Source organism: Nicotiana tabacum, chromosome 8, assembly GCF_000715075.1.
Source record: "Nicotiana tabacum cultivar K326 chromosome 8, ASM71507v2, whole genome shotgun sequence".
In the NCBI taxonomy this organism is placed as follows: Eukaryota; Viridiplantae; Streptophyta; class Magnoliopsida; order Solanales; family Solanaceae; genus Nicotiana; species Nicotiana tabacum.
The window spans coordinates 14,897,663-14,912,879 of record NC_134087.1 but is presented as its reverse complement, the minus strand read 5'-3'; positions in this window follow the sequence as shown (position 1 = coordinate 14,912,879).

The following is a 15,217-nucleotide window of genomic DNA, read 5'->3' as shown; positions in this document are numbered from 1 at the left end:
TAGTTTTTAGTTAGATACATGATTGTATACGGATTTGGACATGGAAATTGGTAGAAACTTGGGGTTTGAGGGAAGACCTAGAAAATTCGTATTCTTGGATTTTGACCACGATTTTGGGTATGGAATTAAGAGAAAATCATATATTTGAGTTCGTGAGTTTATGGGTAAACTTTATCTTCGAGAAATTTCGAAATTCGGGCATGTGGGCCCGATGGCATTTTTGTCAACTTTTCGATTGGGGGTTAGGAATTATTATAAATTGGATTATAATGAGTACCTTAGCATATATTAATGGGTTTACATAACTATTTGCTAGTTTTGGAGCATTGGAGCATCGGTTTGAGTCGTCGGAAGGGCTTGGAAGTCGGTTTTGGAGCTTCGGAGCGAGGTAAGTCTCCTTTCTAACCTTGTAAGAGGGAATTGTCCCCATAGGTGAATTAATTGGTTATGTGCTCCTATTTATGGGGGCTACGTACGCACGAGGTGACGAGAGTCCGTGCATAGCTACTATTATGCTATTGTTCGGGTAGTCTAGGACCCAAAAGCATGCTACTTGGAATATTTGTAACCTTACTGACAGTTGATTGCTTAAATCCTATCGAATTGGTAAATGGATTTCTAAAAAGAATTAAACTTCATTTTTTCTAAATTGCTAAAAGAGAATTGGTTTTCTTGGATAATTGTTTCCTGATGACTTCCTGATTGATTGTTTGTGCATGTTAAAATTCTGGAACGGGCCGAACGCCTTGGCAAATTAAATAGATGCATCTATGGTTCGCGTCATTCGACCCTTTGGCAGTGCACAGTTTAAATATTGTTGGATCGGGCCGTACGACCTCAGCATGATTTGCGCATGCTTGTATTAATTGCATTGAGAGTTATTGATATTGATATTTGCTCTCCCCGACTTGAGATAATTGTTAATTAATGGATTATGAATCCGGAGACTTTTAACAAAAAGGAACTCTTACCTGTTTCGTGACTTATTTGAAATTACTGTTGTTCTTAATCAATCCATGATTTCTCGCATTAATAATATATTACTACTGGACCACTAGTAAATGTCGAAGTCGACCTCTCTTCTCTACTTCTTCGAGATTAGACGGGATACTCATTGGGTACACGTTATTTTCATACTCATACTACACTTGATGTGCATTTTTGTTGCACAGGTTTATGTGTGGCTAGTGGCATAGCGGCATGGTTGATATGGAGACTCAGGTGAGTTGCATTTATTGAGATGACCGTAGCCAGCAGAGTCTTCTTCAGAGTATTGTATTACATTTTCATTTCTGTCCACTTGTATTCCGGACAGTCACTGTATTTTATTTCATTCACTGGTAGATGCTCATGCACTTGTGACACCGGGTTCTGGGATTATCACGGGATCTTTTAGTAGATAATTTTGGTAAAGACATCCTCATTTATCTAGTGAAGTTTATTATTTATTATTTATTTAAAGGAAATGATTTCAAAATAATTAAAATGAGAAATTGCTAGTAAATCGTGGTTGGCTTGCCTGACAGTGGTGTTCGGCGCCATCACGACCCTTAGTGAATTTTGGGTCGTGACAACATGGTATCAGAGCACTAGGTTCCCTTAGGTCTTACGAGTCATGAGCGAGTCTAGTAGAGTCTTGCAGATCGGTACGAAGACGTCTGTACTTATCTTCGAGAGGCTACAAGGCTATTAGGATACTTCCCTTCTTGTTTCCTCATCATGCGGTTGATTCCTTTAAGGTTTATGCCCTTGTTTCCTTCCTACTCAATCTTATGCGACACGAAGCGCTTGATATCAATCGAGAATTAAAGAATTGTTATGGTACTACAGAGGTGGTACGGGATGTTTCTCCCTGCACGGTTGGTTGGGCTATCGACGTCGCCTTGCGGAAGGATATTCGGTCATTTCAGCTCGGTAGTTGCACTTCTGAGAGCTTGAGGCTATGCGCGGATTGCTATGATTGTTCATGATTGGTTATCGCACGATATTGACGTGACGATAGGTTACTTGCCTATGTGTTGGGGTAGTGAATGACTTGAAAAGAGGTCTACCCAATGTATGATTCAAAGATTCGGTATTTCATTTCTTGTGGAGATATATATGATGTGGATTGATGGAGTAAAGGGACTTGGTGTTTTCAAGTGTGGTGGAATTTTATCTGCGATGTAATGTCGTCGTCCTCGATTTTATGTGTTAAGTTCGCCGGTGTTATGGTCTTCTACAATTTGCCTTTGGGGCAAGATATTGTGAAATAATATTGGAGAAACGGCTGTCAAAGATTGTTGGGTGTGGTGGTTCAGGATTGAATCGGTGTTTCTAATGTTGACGGCTCAAGAAAGATGATCTTCGAAAAGGTTTAAAGTTAGTGGCGATTTGTGGGTCCAAGGGCTACGAAGATAGATTTTATTTAAGTCAACAACTAAGCAGCAAAGGATGAGAAAGGACATGTGGGGAGTGTCAGGCGGTGGTTAAAATTTTTAGTAGGCCAGGTATAAGAAGCAAAGGTCGAGTAGTCGATTAAAAGGGTGAGTTCCGCCAGAGTGGGAGAGTGGCGGAGTTGCATATGGGCTTTGCGGTAGGATGACTACGCACCTTAAGGAGAGTTTGGAACAACTTGGGAATTTTAGTGATTGATGATTGGGATCTACGGATCTAATTTGAAGTATGGGCTATTATGCGGCAGGAGATTTGATATAACGGAAAGGAGCTACTTGAAATGAATAAGGATACAACGTAACTTTGGATTGGAAGGATGTTGCCGCACATTTAATTGATATCCACGAGGGGTGAATGGACTTGTGCAGCTAGAGAGTGAGCTCGGACTCAGGATGGGTTATTGATGTCGTAGTAATTGTACCCCGTGCAGCAACATTGGAAGATGTCGGCACGTAAATTCCATAGGTTGGTTATCTCCAGTAAGCAGCTTGGCGGTCGTATGGTTGGCGAAGCTTCTGCGAAGAATTCTATTGGTTATACAGCAAAAAAAAAAAGATCGGTCGTGCGAATGTGGTTGATGATTCAGAGTATAAAAAGGGGTTTTACAGAAAGATTTCGAAAATTTGGCGGTTGATTGCACAAGGTTATGTCAATAAGAGATAAAGAATCCTGGAGAATTCCAGAGTTGTGTAATAGTGGCTTCAAGCTAAGTGGGAGAGTCCCACCGCCTACGGTTGGGTTGCATGGTCGTCCATCTGTGAGATTTCTGGTTATTAGCATATTGGTGGGTTATTTCAGCTAAGGGAGAGTAACATAAGAGGAGATTTGAGCAAAGGAATTGTTAAAGGTGTTCTATGGTTGGCCTTATTGGCTCATGTTCAGACGCAGGGAAGGATTCTGGATTTATGCCTTGTATAGATGCGGGCTTCAATGGAAGTGATTCTGTCGGGTGCTTCGTCGAGAGGGTATTCATGTGCTAGAATATTCATAGAGTAGATTATATTTGTGGCCAAGTTAGAACGGGTGGCTCTCAACAACGGTCCCGGTGGATTCAAAGGGGGTAAAGTGTAGTACCTAATGATTTCGAGCCTATAGGTACTGTTAAGAATCAAGCTTTTGTAGCAGCTTACGAGAAGAGGCCCAGAATGTTCTATGATGTTTTGACTTGTAGTGTAGCATTTGGGAGGAAAATGAGAAAAGACTTCGGATTCGTAGAGGGATTATCAGAATGGGCATACTGGTTGAGGATGCGAATGTGCACATAAGGGAGGTATGAAACGGTTCGTGGGATTAGAGACAGCATGGTCTCGTGATTCAATGTCACTCGGGATGAGTGTGGATAGGGTGTGTTATGTGTTGAACGGGGTTATTATTAGTCCTAAGGCAATCAAGGATAAATTGGAAGAAGATAGATTTATTAGCCATAGTTGAATTGTCATATTGGTGGTAGTGATCAGTTCCTGCAGCGGGACCAAGTTATGCAAGTGATTTGTGACGGTACGTGTGAGGCCGGTTGGCTGCCGTAATTGATGTTATTCGAAAGTATTCTACTGTTATGGCCTGTTATGTATAGGCGGATCCCGGAAGGGCTATGGTGGCTTAGACCACTACTTAGAGATTTGCATATTCCACGATTATGAGTATTTACCTGTGTGTTGCTATAGTTCTCCTGAAGTGAGCTAAGTGAAAAGTTTTTATATGATGAAGTGTTATTCTATTAGTGGCTCCAAAGTTATGATGAAAAACGTGTTCTATCATATATTGGCATGTTAGGTGCAATGAGTGGTATGGAATTTGAAGTGAGGATCAATGTTTCATTTTGGTGTTGACAAGGATGTCACGAGCTCGGATGAGCAGGAAAGGAGTATTGATGAATAAAGTAAGTGGGTATTGCCCTCAACGTCACCTGAGATTAGTGCTTTGTGAAAAATGCTTTGCATCCTAGTTAAGAATTCTTGATCGCTTTTCAACGTTAGTGCAGCCGGTGGTTTGGATGTACAGACCTGTCATCTGTTACGGAATGGTTGTGGGAGTGTGCCCCACGGGAAGGTTGTATAAGTGTGGCATGTAGTCACTTGATTGATTGCAGAGTTAAACCAAGTATGTGGATTGCAGTGATGTCGTTAAATTGAGAATTGATGCCTGGAGGGCACTAGATTTATTGGGTTATTGACTGTGAAGGATTACTTCAATTATGATGGTTGTTCTGTGTGTTATGAGAAAAGAGGGGTGATTATGGACCTTTGAAAGGTTATTAGCCTAGTTCCGTATGATCAGAATCAGTTTGAGGTATGTGGATGGATTTAAATGTGAATATGGGCTCTATATCAGGCCAGATGTGTTTATTTTAGCAATGCGCTCCTTATGGAAGAGTAGTCGGGGTATCACCTCGTCGTCAACTATTTCATGTAATGATATATTGCGTCGTGTGAGTTGTGAGACAGCTTGGTGAATTTCTTATCGAGGTTCCGTGTAGAGATGATGTTATATGAGCAAAATGGCTCTTGAGATTCAGATCGTATATCGCACATCAGTTGTGCTTGAGTTTTGTAGCTTATAGCGCTATATGGCCCCTCAGGGATGGTATTATGCACTTAGCGTGCTTGTGACCGAAATTCGGTATTTTGTTATAATGAGCAATTTAGCTCGATGTGCATCTCCTTAGGTGAGTGTTGTACGTGGATCGTGTGGCACGCTGCCAGGGTATGTTATTTGGATCGGGTTGCGCGCCACAACAGTGTGATGTTGAGTACAGTTTTCTATATGCTATTTTTGTATGCTTTGTTTTCCATTTTTATAAGGAAAGTCCATATTAGTGCGTGAGTTGAGTAGTTCCTTCCAGAGTTCGTTTTCCTTTGTATCACGTTCGAATTGGTAGCCTACACATTACGACATCATATGAGGCTTTTGATCATGTCCGGGGTAGCTTATTGCCTAAGCAGTTCGTACTGAGTGAGACGAGGATATTGGATCTAGGAACAGTGTAGTCGGACTATATGAAGTATATTAAAGAACAAAGACCGTTATTTGGTTCAGAATGAGGTGCTGGCTCTTGTCAGGAGTATAGACCCAATGAATTGTTGATTCGGCAGTTGGTTATGAATTTCTACACATCTCTTCCGTCGTGGTGGTATTGTAAGAGTTAGAGCAAGACCTATGTATGTCACAAGGTGCAATGGGGGCATCAGATTCATGGAATTTTGACTAAATGGATCAGAGAATGTTATTGTGGTCCTGTGAGGAAAGTGGTGCAAGGTGTGAATTCAGCTAAGGTATGCAGTCATGTTTTGGTGCTGCGTGTAGTTATTGATTCGGTGAGCGTATGTTGGAACAAGCTTGGAAGAGAATTTCGGATGTTGGAATTAGGCTCCAAGGCTTATTTGCCTAAGTGAAAAAGGGTATCTTCAGATTGATCGAGCTAGGGTGCCCAGCTGAGTTGTGGTAGCACGGGTAGGTGCTCGAGGTGTTAAACAGTGATTTCGAACAACTTCAGCAAGTTCTTAGCACGTTCGAGGATGAACGTATGTTTAAGTGGGAGAGATGTAACGACCCGACCGGTCGTTTTGAGCTCTAGCACATCGTTCAGTAGTTTGAGGCCATGAGCAGCTTCACTTAAGGCATTATGACTTGAGCGCACGGTCGGAGTTAAATTTCGGGAAGTTCGAAGTTGATTTGGAAAGAAAATTCTCATTTCGGAAGCTTTAAGTTGAAAGAATTAGCTAAGATTGGATTTTTGAGTAAACGACCTTGGAATCGGGATTCGAAGGTTCCAGCTGATTTGTATGATGATTTTGGACTTGGGCATATGTCCGAATCGGGTTTTGGAAGAACCGGGGAGCGTTTTGGCGCCTATTGTGGAAGTTAGCATTTTGGAAGAAATTTCATAAGTTTAGGTTGAAGTGCATTTCAGTGTTATCGATGTCCGTTTGGGATTCCGAGTCTGGGAGTAGCTCCGTATGGTGATTTTGGAGTTGGGAGCGCGATCGAAAGTGAATTCGGAGGTCCGTAGGTCATTTTGGAGTCATTTAGCTAAAGATAGAAATTTTAAGGTTTTTTAGAAGTTTGACCAAGAGTTGACTTTTTGATATCGGGGTTGGATTCCGATTCCGAAAGTTGGAGTAGGTCCGTAATGTCGAATATGACTTGCGTGCAAAATTTGAGGTCAATCAGACATGATTTGATAGGTTTCAACATCGAAAGTAGAAGTTTGAAATTCTAAAGTTCATAAAGCTTGGATTGGAGGTCGATTCGTGGTTTTAGCGATGTTTGATGTGATTTGAGACCTCGAGCAAGTCTGTAATGTGTTATGGGACTAGTTGGTATGATATGACGTAGTCCTGGAGGCCTTGGGTGGATTCCGGGTGGTTAACGGAGCAAAAATGGAATTTTGAAAAGGGCCGAAGTTGCTGGTTGCTGGTGTAACCGCACCTGCGAGACTAGGGCCACAGGTGAGGAGCCGCAGAAGCGGCCTTCTTGCCGCAGAAGTGGAAATGGACGACTAGGTTGGGACTGCAGATGGGGTCGTTTTGCAGTAGATGTGGGACCGCATCTGCGTAGAAGAGGGCGCAAAAGTGGAATGCGCTGGGAGCCCTGGACCGCAGAAGCGGTGTTTGGTTCGCACCTGCGAGACCGCAGAAGCGGTCAAGAGACCGCATGTGCAGAAATGCTGGAGGCAGTGAGGTTGTTTTAAATTGGGGGTTGGGTTCATTTCAACCCCATTTCTTCCATTAGAGCCGATTTTGGAGCAAATTTGAGGTGCCATTTTCACCATCAAGCATGAGGTAAGTAATTTATGCTAGTTTTTAGTTAGATACATGATTGTATACGGATTGGGACATGGAAATTGGTAGAAACTTGGGGTTTGAGGGAAGACCTAGAAAATTTGTATTCTTGGATTTTGATTACGATTTTGGGTATGGAATTAAGAGAAAATCATATATTTGAGTTCGTGAGTTCATGGGTAAACTTTATCTTCGAGAAATTTCGGAATCCGAGCACATGGGCTCGAGGCCGTTTTTGTCAACTTTTCGATCGGGGTTAGAAATTGTTATAAATTGGATTATAATGAGTACCTTAGCATATATTAATGGGTTTACATAACTATTTTCTAGTTTTGGAGCATTGGAGCATCGGTTTGAGTCGTCGGAAGGGCTTGGAAGCCGATTTTGGAGCTTCAGAGCGAGGTAAGTCTCCTTTCTAACCTTGTAAGAGAAAATTGTCCCCATAGGTGATGTAAGCACGTGATTTTTACCCTATATGAGAATTACTCCCAAAAAATTCAAAATAAAATGATTTTCCTTGGTGTGCAACTTTGAGAATTTTTGTGACATTTTTGGATAATTATTTGTATTTGTCTGTGCATGTTTATTTGTTAAATTAATAAAAAAATACAAAAATATGTCGCATTTTGCATGTAGGATTTAATTCTACAATTGTTAGTAATTAAGTTTGTTTTACAAAAATTAAAAATTACAAAAATAGGCATCTTTTGCATTTTTAGCATTTAATGTCCAAATATACAATTTTATGCTTAATTATTACTTAATTGTGCGTTAATTGTTATTGGGAGTTAATTTGCGCTTTTATAACTTAATTTAGTTCTTAATAATAAATTAAGGATTTTTAGAATTTAGTTTTAGAAAAATAAAAGAAGAAAAGAGAGCAAAAATACAAAAAAAATCGGAATTGGGCCACTTCTTCAATTGTAAACCACAAGCCCAAAAATGCCCAACCTTCCCCTACGACCCGGTCCATCTCCACACGGGTCGACCCAGTCCGCCCCATAACCCCAATACCCAACCCCTCTTCCTTTTTTCATTTTTTCCCAAAAAAAAAAACACAAAAACAAAACAAAGAAAACCCTAAACACCAAACTATACGCCCCCTACCTTTTTTTCTTCTTCTCCAAACTCTAAAACACACACAACTATGGCTGCCTCCATCGCCTCCAACTTGAACCCAGAAATCGTCGACTCCATTAGCGAGCAGCTCAAGCCGCAACGTGATGCAATCCATTTTCTTCATCGTCCTCACGACCTCCGGCTCGAACACATAACCACCACGTCCAGTCATGGACGACCTCAAACCAGCCCCAAGCGTCCATGGAAGCTCCAGCTTCTTCTGCCTTCTGCCAGCAGCCCGCATTGTCGTTGCGTCCAAACGACCCTCGTCGCTGTTGCTGCCCGCGTCCAGCTAAGACGAGCAGCCATGGCTGCTCCAAGCAGTGTTGCTGCTGCTGTTTCTGCCGTCATCTTCTCCATCCAAACGTCCATGGCTGACCCTACTGTTTCTGCTTCGCTACGTCCAAACACACCTTGCTTCTACTGCATTGTTGCTGCCACGACGAGCAGCTTATTTTGTTTCAGCTGTGCTGCGGCCACCATTTCGTTTATTCGAGTTTTAGTCGAGGTCGTCGTTCGTCATTTTGAGTTCATCAAGGATAAAAGAGAAGGTGGGTTTTTCGTTGAGTCGAGATCCGGTACGTCGAGTTTTCTGTCCGAGTTTTCCGTTCGAGTTCGTCGTTACGATCCGGTTAGTGGATTTTTTTTTTAAGTTTCATTTTGTCCATATTTTTGTTTGATATTTTTCGGATCCAAAATCGATAAATAATTCAATTCTTGTTTTGTTTGTTCATCGTTGAAATAATTTTCTAGTTTGTTCATATGTTTTGTTGATTTAATTTTCAGATTCAAATGGAACTTTGATTAATTAGTTTTTCAGTTTATTTCATGTGCTTTTATTTTGTATTTTTGTAGAAGAAATTGTTAGTTTAATTTTAATATTGTTAGATTTAGTTTAAATCATTTGAATCCGTCATGTTTGTTATCTAATATGGATCTAATGCATGTTTATTCTTTGTTTGAAGTTCATCCAGTAATTTAATGTGAGTTTATGTTTTGGTTTTTGATTTAGTTTGAATCATGTATTGTGTTGTTAATATTGTTGTTTCCTTGCTCATCAATTTTTGGTCTAAGTTAACCAGGATTGGTTCCCAATATGGTTAATTTATGCACATTAATTTGATGTTGTTCAATTTGTGTTCATGTGATTTGTTGTTGAATTGGTTCAGAAATCGTGTTCATGTGATTTGTTGTTCGAATTTGTGTAGAAATTGGTCATATTGGCTATATTTTGGTTGAGTTTGATTAATTGATTGGTTATAGCTGATGGAGGTAGTTTGGTAAATTGCAGTACGTTCAGGGGTAAAATGGTAATTGCAATAAGGTTGGAGGGGTAGTTTAGGAATTGTATATTTTGTAATTCTTTATGTTAAGCATGGGGGACAAAATGTAATGGGGTGTGGGTGATATAATTGTTTATGTTAGGCATGGGGGACAAGACATAATGGGTTGGGAATAATTCTTTAGTTTAATATAGTGGGGGACAAAACATTAGGTAGTAGATTTAAAAGGGGGATGAATGGGAAGATAATGAGTTTGGTAGGAGAAAGTGTGGTTTTATTAATGGATTAAAGGGTTTGGGATGAGAAATAAATAGAGAAACGAGATCAGATTTTAAGAGAACAGATTAGAGGAGGACGGACAGAGAGAAGAATAGAGAAATAAGAGAGAGAAAAAAAAAGAACTGAATATTTAAGAGAGAAAGAAAAATTCCGAAAAATATTAAAACTTTCAAATAAAAAACTAAAAAAAAAATCTTCTGCTTTCTTTCATTGTTTTGAAATAAGCATTAATTGTTGTTGTTTCATCGAAGCTTGAAGCTTTTGTTTTGGGAGTACTACTCCACCGGTTTGCAAACTCTGTTCCTGGGTTGTTACTGTTGCTGGACTGTTGTTGCTGTGCTGTATTGTTATTACTGCTGCTAATTCTCATCTTCATCTTCTTTTGTTTCCAATACCAGGTACACGACTGTAATACTAGCTATTGCAAGCTAATAATGTGGAAGCATGAATACATATGAAGAATGAAATTTTGAAGTTTTAATTTCGTTTTTTTGTTCCTTTTATTGATTGTATTTAAGCTATTTCATGTATTACTGAATAATAATTGGAATAAGAAAAATAATATAAGTTAGTCTTTAATGAATCGGTTTGGCAAAACGGGTTAATTCACTAGTTATGGAAGTTTCAAGGTTATCAACAGTAGGTTAATCATGAACAAGTAGCTAAATTTAGCTAAGACATGAATTTAAATTAAATTTCGTAAATTAGGCATTAAGGTATGATTTGAGTTCAAGCAAGATTAGAAGAACTAATAAGTTTTAGTAATTATGGTTAAATCTAGTTTCAAATGGTTGTGAATAATTAATCTCAATAGTTTATTTTTATAACAATGCTGAGTTTTGATCTAGCTATATTTGATTCTTTTGAATATTAGTTGTCGAATTTTTATTTTATTTATAATTTAGAATTTTTTGAGTAAAATTCCTTTTCATCAATATTTGTATTAATCTAGCAATAGAATCCATGTTTTCTTAAAATAATAATAAATAAAAAAACGTAATTAATTAGGATTTTCTTTCTTCATTTTAGAGACTAATTTTAATAGAAAAATGTAGTCACTTTAAGATTTGTCCATTTAAAATAAATGAGATGAGCCTCGCTTAGTAAAATGTATAGATTGCGGGGCTCTCACAAATGTATGTATTAATTATTTAGAACATCGGAGTTGGCCGTCTAGTGAAATTTTACGGCCTTTCCCAAATCAACAATACGCTAGTTGCTCTAGGCGCGTCTTTAACAAATTATTTTCTTAAATATGGGTGTGCATTTATGTAACCCAAATCCAAATCTCAACGGAGTCGAAATGTGTCGATAACCACGGGTGCATTGATTGCGACGTGGTTTGAAATACGTTTTCACAATGTTGCAATTCTCCGTAAAATAATAACAATAAATAAAAAATAATAAAAGCGGCTAAAGGATAAAATCTGCACATAAGTTTATAATACGTATTATATCAGATAATCAAGCCGAATATAATAGTTGAGCGACCGTGCTAGAACCACGGAACTCGGGAATGCTTAACACCTTCTCCCGGGTTAACAGAATTCCTTATCCGGATTTCTGGTTCGCGGACTGTAATACAGAGCCGTGCTTTTCCTCGATTCGGGATTAAAATTGGTGACTTGGGACACCCTAAATCTCCCAAGTGGCGACTCTGAAATAAATAAATAAATCCCGTTTCGATTGTCCTTTAATTGGAAAAAACTCCTTCACCCCTCGCGGGGGGCGGAAAAAGGAGGTGTGACAGGTGAATTAATTGATTATGTGCTCCTATTTGTGGGGGCTACGTACGCACGAGGTGATAAGAGTCCGTACGTAGCTACTATTATGCTATTGTCCGGGTAGTCTAGGACCCAAAAGCATGCTATACTTGGAATATTTGTAACCTTTATTGAAAGTTGATTGATGAAATCCTATCGAATTGGTAAATGGATTTTTAAAAAGAATTAAACTTCATTTTTCTAAATTGTTAAAAGAGAATTGGTTTTCTTTGGATAATTGTTTCCTGATGACTTCTTGATTGATTGTTTATGCGTGTTTAAACTCTGGAACGGGCTGAACGCCTCGGCAGATTAAATAGATGCATCTATGGTTCGCGACATTCGACCCTCTGGCAGTGCACATTTTAAATATTATTGGATCGGGCTGTACGACCTCGACATGATTTGCACATGCTTGTATTGCTTGCCTTGAGAGTTATTGATATTGATATTTGCTCTCCCCGATTTGAGACAATTGTTAATTAATGGATTATGAATCCGGAGACTTTTAATAAAAAGGAACTCTTACCTGTTTCGTGACTTATTTCAAATTACTGTTTTTCTTAATAAATCCATGATTTCTTGCATTAATAATATATTACTACTGGACCACTAGTATATATCGAAGTCGACCTCTCGTCTCTACTTCTTCGAGATTAGACAGGATACTCATTGGGTACACATTGTTTTCGTACTCATACTATACTTGCTGTGCATTTTTGTTGCAGAGGTTTATGTGTGGCTAGTAGTATAACGGCATGGTTTATACGGAGACTCAGGTGAGTTGCATTTATTGAGACGATCGTAGCCAGCAGAGTCTCCTTCAGAGTATTGTATTGCATTTTCATTTCTGTCCACTTGTATTCCGGATAGTCACTGTATTTTATTTTATTCACTGATAGATGCTCATGCACTTGTGGCACCGGATTCTGGGATGATCACGGGATCTTTCAGTAGATAACTCTGGTAAAGACATCCTCATTTACCAGTGAAGTTTATTATTTATTATTTATTTGTTTAAAGAAAATGATTTCAAAATAATTAAAATGAGAAATTGCTCGTAAATCGTGGTTGGCTTGCCTGACAGTGGTGTCCGGCGCCATCACGCCCCTTAATGGATTTCGGGTCATGACTGAAAAGCTAAAAAAGATATTTAGAAGACGAGAATTATTTAAAAGACTAAGGAAATATTTTTAATACAAAGAAAGAAGACCAAGATTAGTTCTTGTCTTCCTAAGATTGGATCTCCTTAAGACAAAAAGAGTTTGCTATTTATAGGAAAAGATGAGTTGCTTTTGTGTTGTTCCACTTTTGCGAATGTGAAATCCATGTATGCGAAGTGACCTTTGTGTACGTAGATTCTATATATGCAACTATGACACTTGTGCTTCATTAGTCTTGCAAATGTAGCTTCCATGTATGCAAAGTGACCCTTGTGTAGGTAGATTCAATATATGCAAATATGACACTTGTGTTTCACTCTTGACTTCATGAGTTAGTCATGCATATGTAGGTTCCATGTGTGCGAATGTGACCTTTGCAAATATAGATTTCATACATGCATCTATGACTCTTTTGCTTCCATTCTTAACTTCATGACTTAGACTTGCAAATGTAGGTTCCATGTACGCGAATGTGACCTTCGCGTATATAGATTCCACATATGCAACTATACTCCTTTTCATCTCTAATTGTCTCTTTCTATAAGCCCATATGTATATTCCACATTTGCGAATATGACGATGATGTGTGCAATTGTGGCTTTGCTTCATTCTCTTATCTTTTCATAATTTCTTTTTCCTAAAAGAATTGTTAGAAAATATGCGAGGATAGGATATTATTATTCATATTTTATTTTAAAAATTTATTTTTTACATGTAAAATTACATGAATAATCTATATCCATCAAATACCCCCATACTTGAACTTTTGCTCGTCCTCGAGGAAAAAGAATACTTTAAAAATATATTTTCCAAAATCCATGACTATTGTAGGTTAGAAAATTTATACAAAATAAATATCCTCCAATATGGTCAATGCAATTAACCTTTTTAAAGTCACCAAATTTTTTACCTTATTTCTAAATTCTGCTTTGATCAACAAGAACTTGCAATCTTCTTCCCTTGAATCTTTCAGAATTGATAGATTTATGATCACTTATTCAGTTAATGTCATACTCTTGTCCATATGCTTGCTCCTTATATTTTTCTCCACTAATATAGGTTCAACAGTGATTTTTAGAATCTTTCTAGGACTTTTCTTGGCTTGTAATGTTAGGCTTCAGGCTGATAGTTTAAGGATATTTTTAGAGTGACTTCTTTTTCCCAGCTTGGAGCAAACATTTTTTGGTGCTCGACATTTCCTCTCTTTGATAACACTTTTTTTTGGTTTTGTCTCTTTTTTTTTGTAATCTCAAATATCTTATATTCATAATTTTTTCTTCTTCTTCCATCTTTTTTTTTTGAAATATATACACCAATCTCTGCTCATTTTTAGCTGGAATATCTCATGACTATATATGTATATATATAATTACTCATTTTTTTATTTTCTTTTTCTTCTTCTCTATAAGAGTTCAAGGTGTTGAAAAACAAATGGGATAAAGGCTCAAAGAAGGGTTCTAATGGAATATTTATATGTATTTGATTAGAAAATAAGAAGGCTAGAAAATGGTAAATCAAAGAAAGCCTAATTTCATTTTCCAAAAATCAGTGTCACCTATTATTTTGCCTTGGGAAACATTTAGAGCAAGTTGTATCCAAGTTTATTGATTCTACCTGTTTTGCGATCATAATTGTTCTCAATTCCAATAATTTTTGGAGATAAAGATGCTTGCTACTACCTTCACAAACCAAAATCATAGATATGGAATTTACATGGTGAAGATGAAAATAATTAATCATTGAAAATATAGTAAAGAATTTATTTTGTTAATTAAAAACCTACAAATATGATAGAGGAGAGAAAAATAATTATATATAAAGATATAAAGAAAATAGAACTTCATATAAACATATATATATATATATATCTATTAATTAGATTCATATATAACATATACTAGAAATGCATCAGAATATACCTCATCCACGCGTGAACTATTTCATCCTCCTAGATAAAACACGTGATAAGAGATATACATATATAAGTATTAATTTAAGGAAAAGAAAAAATTAATACTAATGTATATAAAATAAAATAAAAAATCTTTTTAGCTTTCAAATTTACAATCACAGAAGAAAGCTTGAAAGAAACTATGACTACACATATTCTATGTGTAATAGACTGATTAATTTAAGACCTTATCAGTCATTTAGTCCTGGTTTAAATATAAACCAAAAATTACCTGAGCCAGCATTCGACTTTGAAACATTAAATGGTTGACCAACCAGTTACTTAGGCATACCGATCACCATGGAGTTGCTCCTGTGTAGGTGACTCTGTTTTTGTAGAGGCCTTTATGAGATGCCCTGGTACAGTAACCTGAATATTGACCAGATTAATTGGTTAAGCATTTAATTATGTCACGACCTAAGTTCGCCCTCCGTGAACTGTA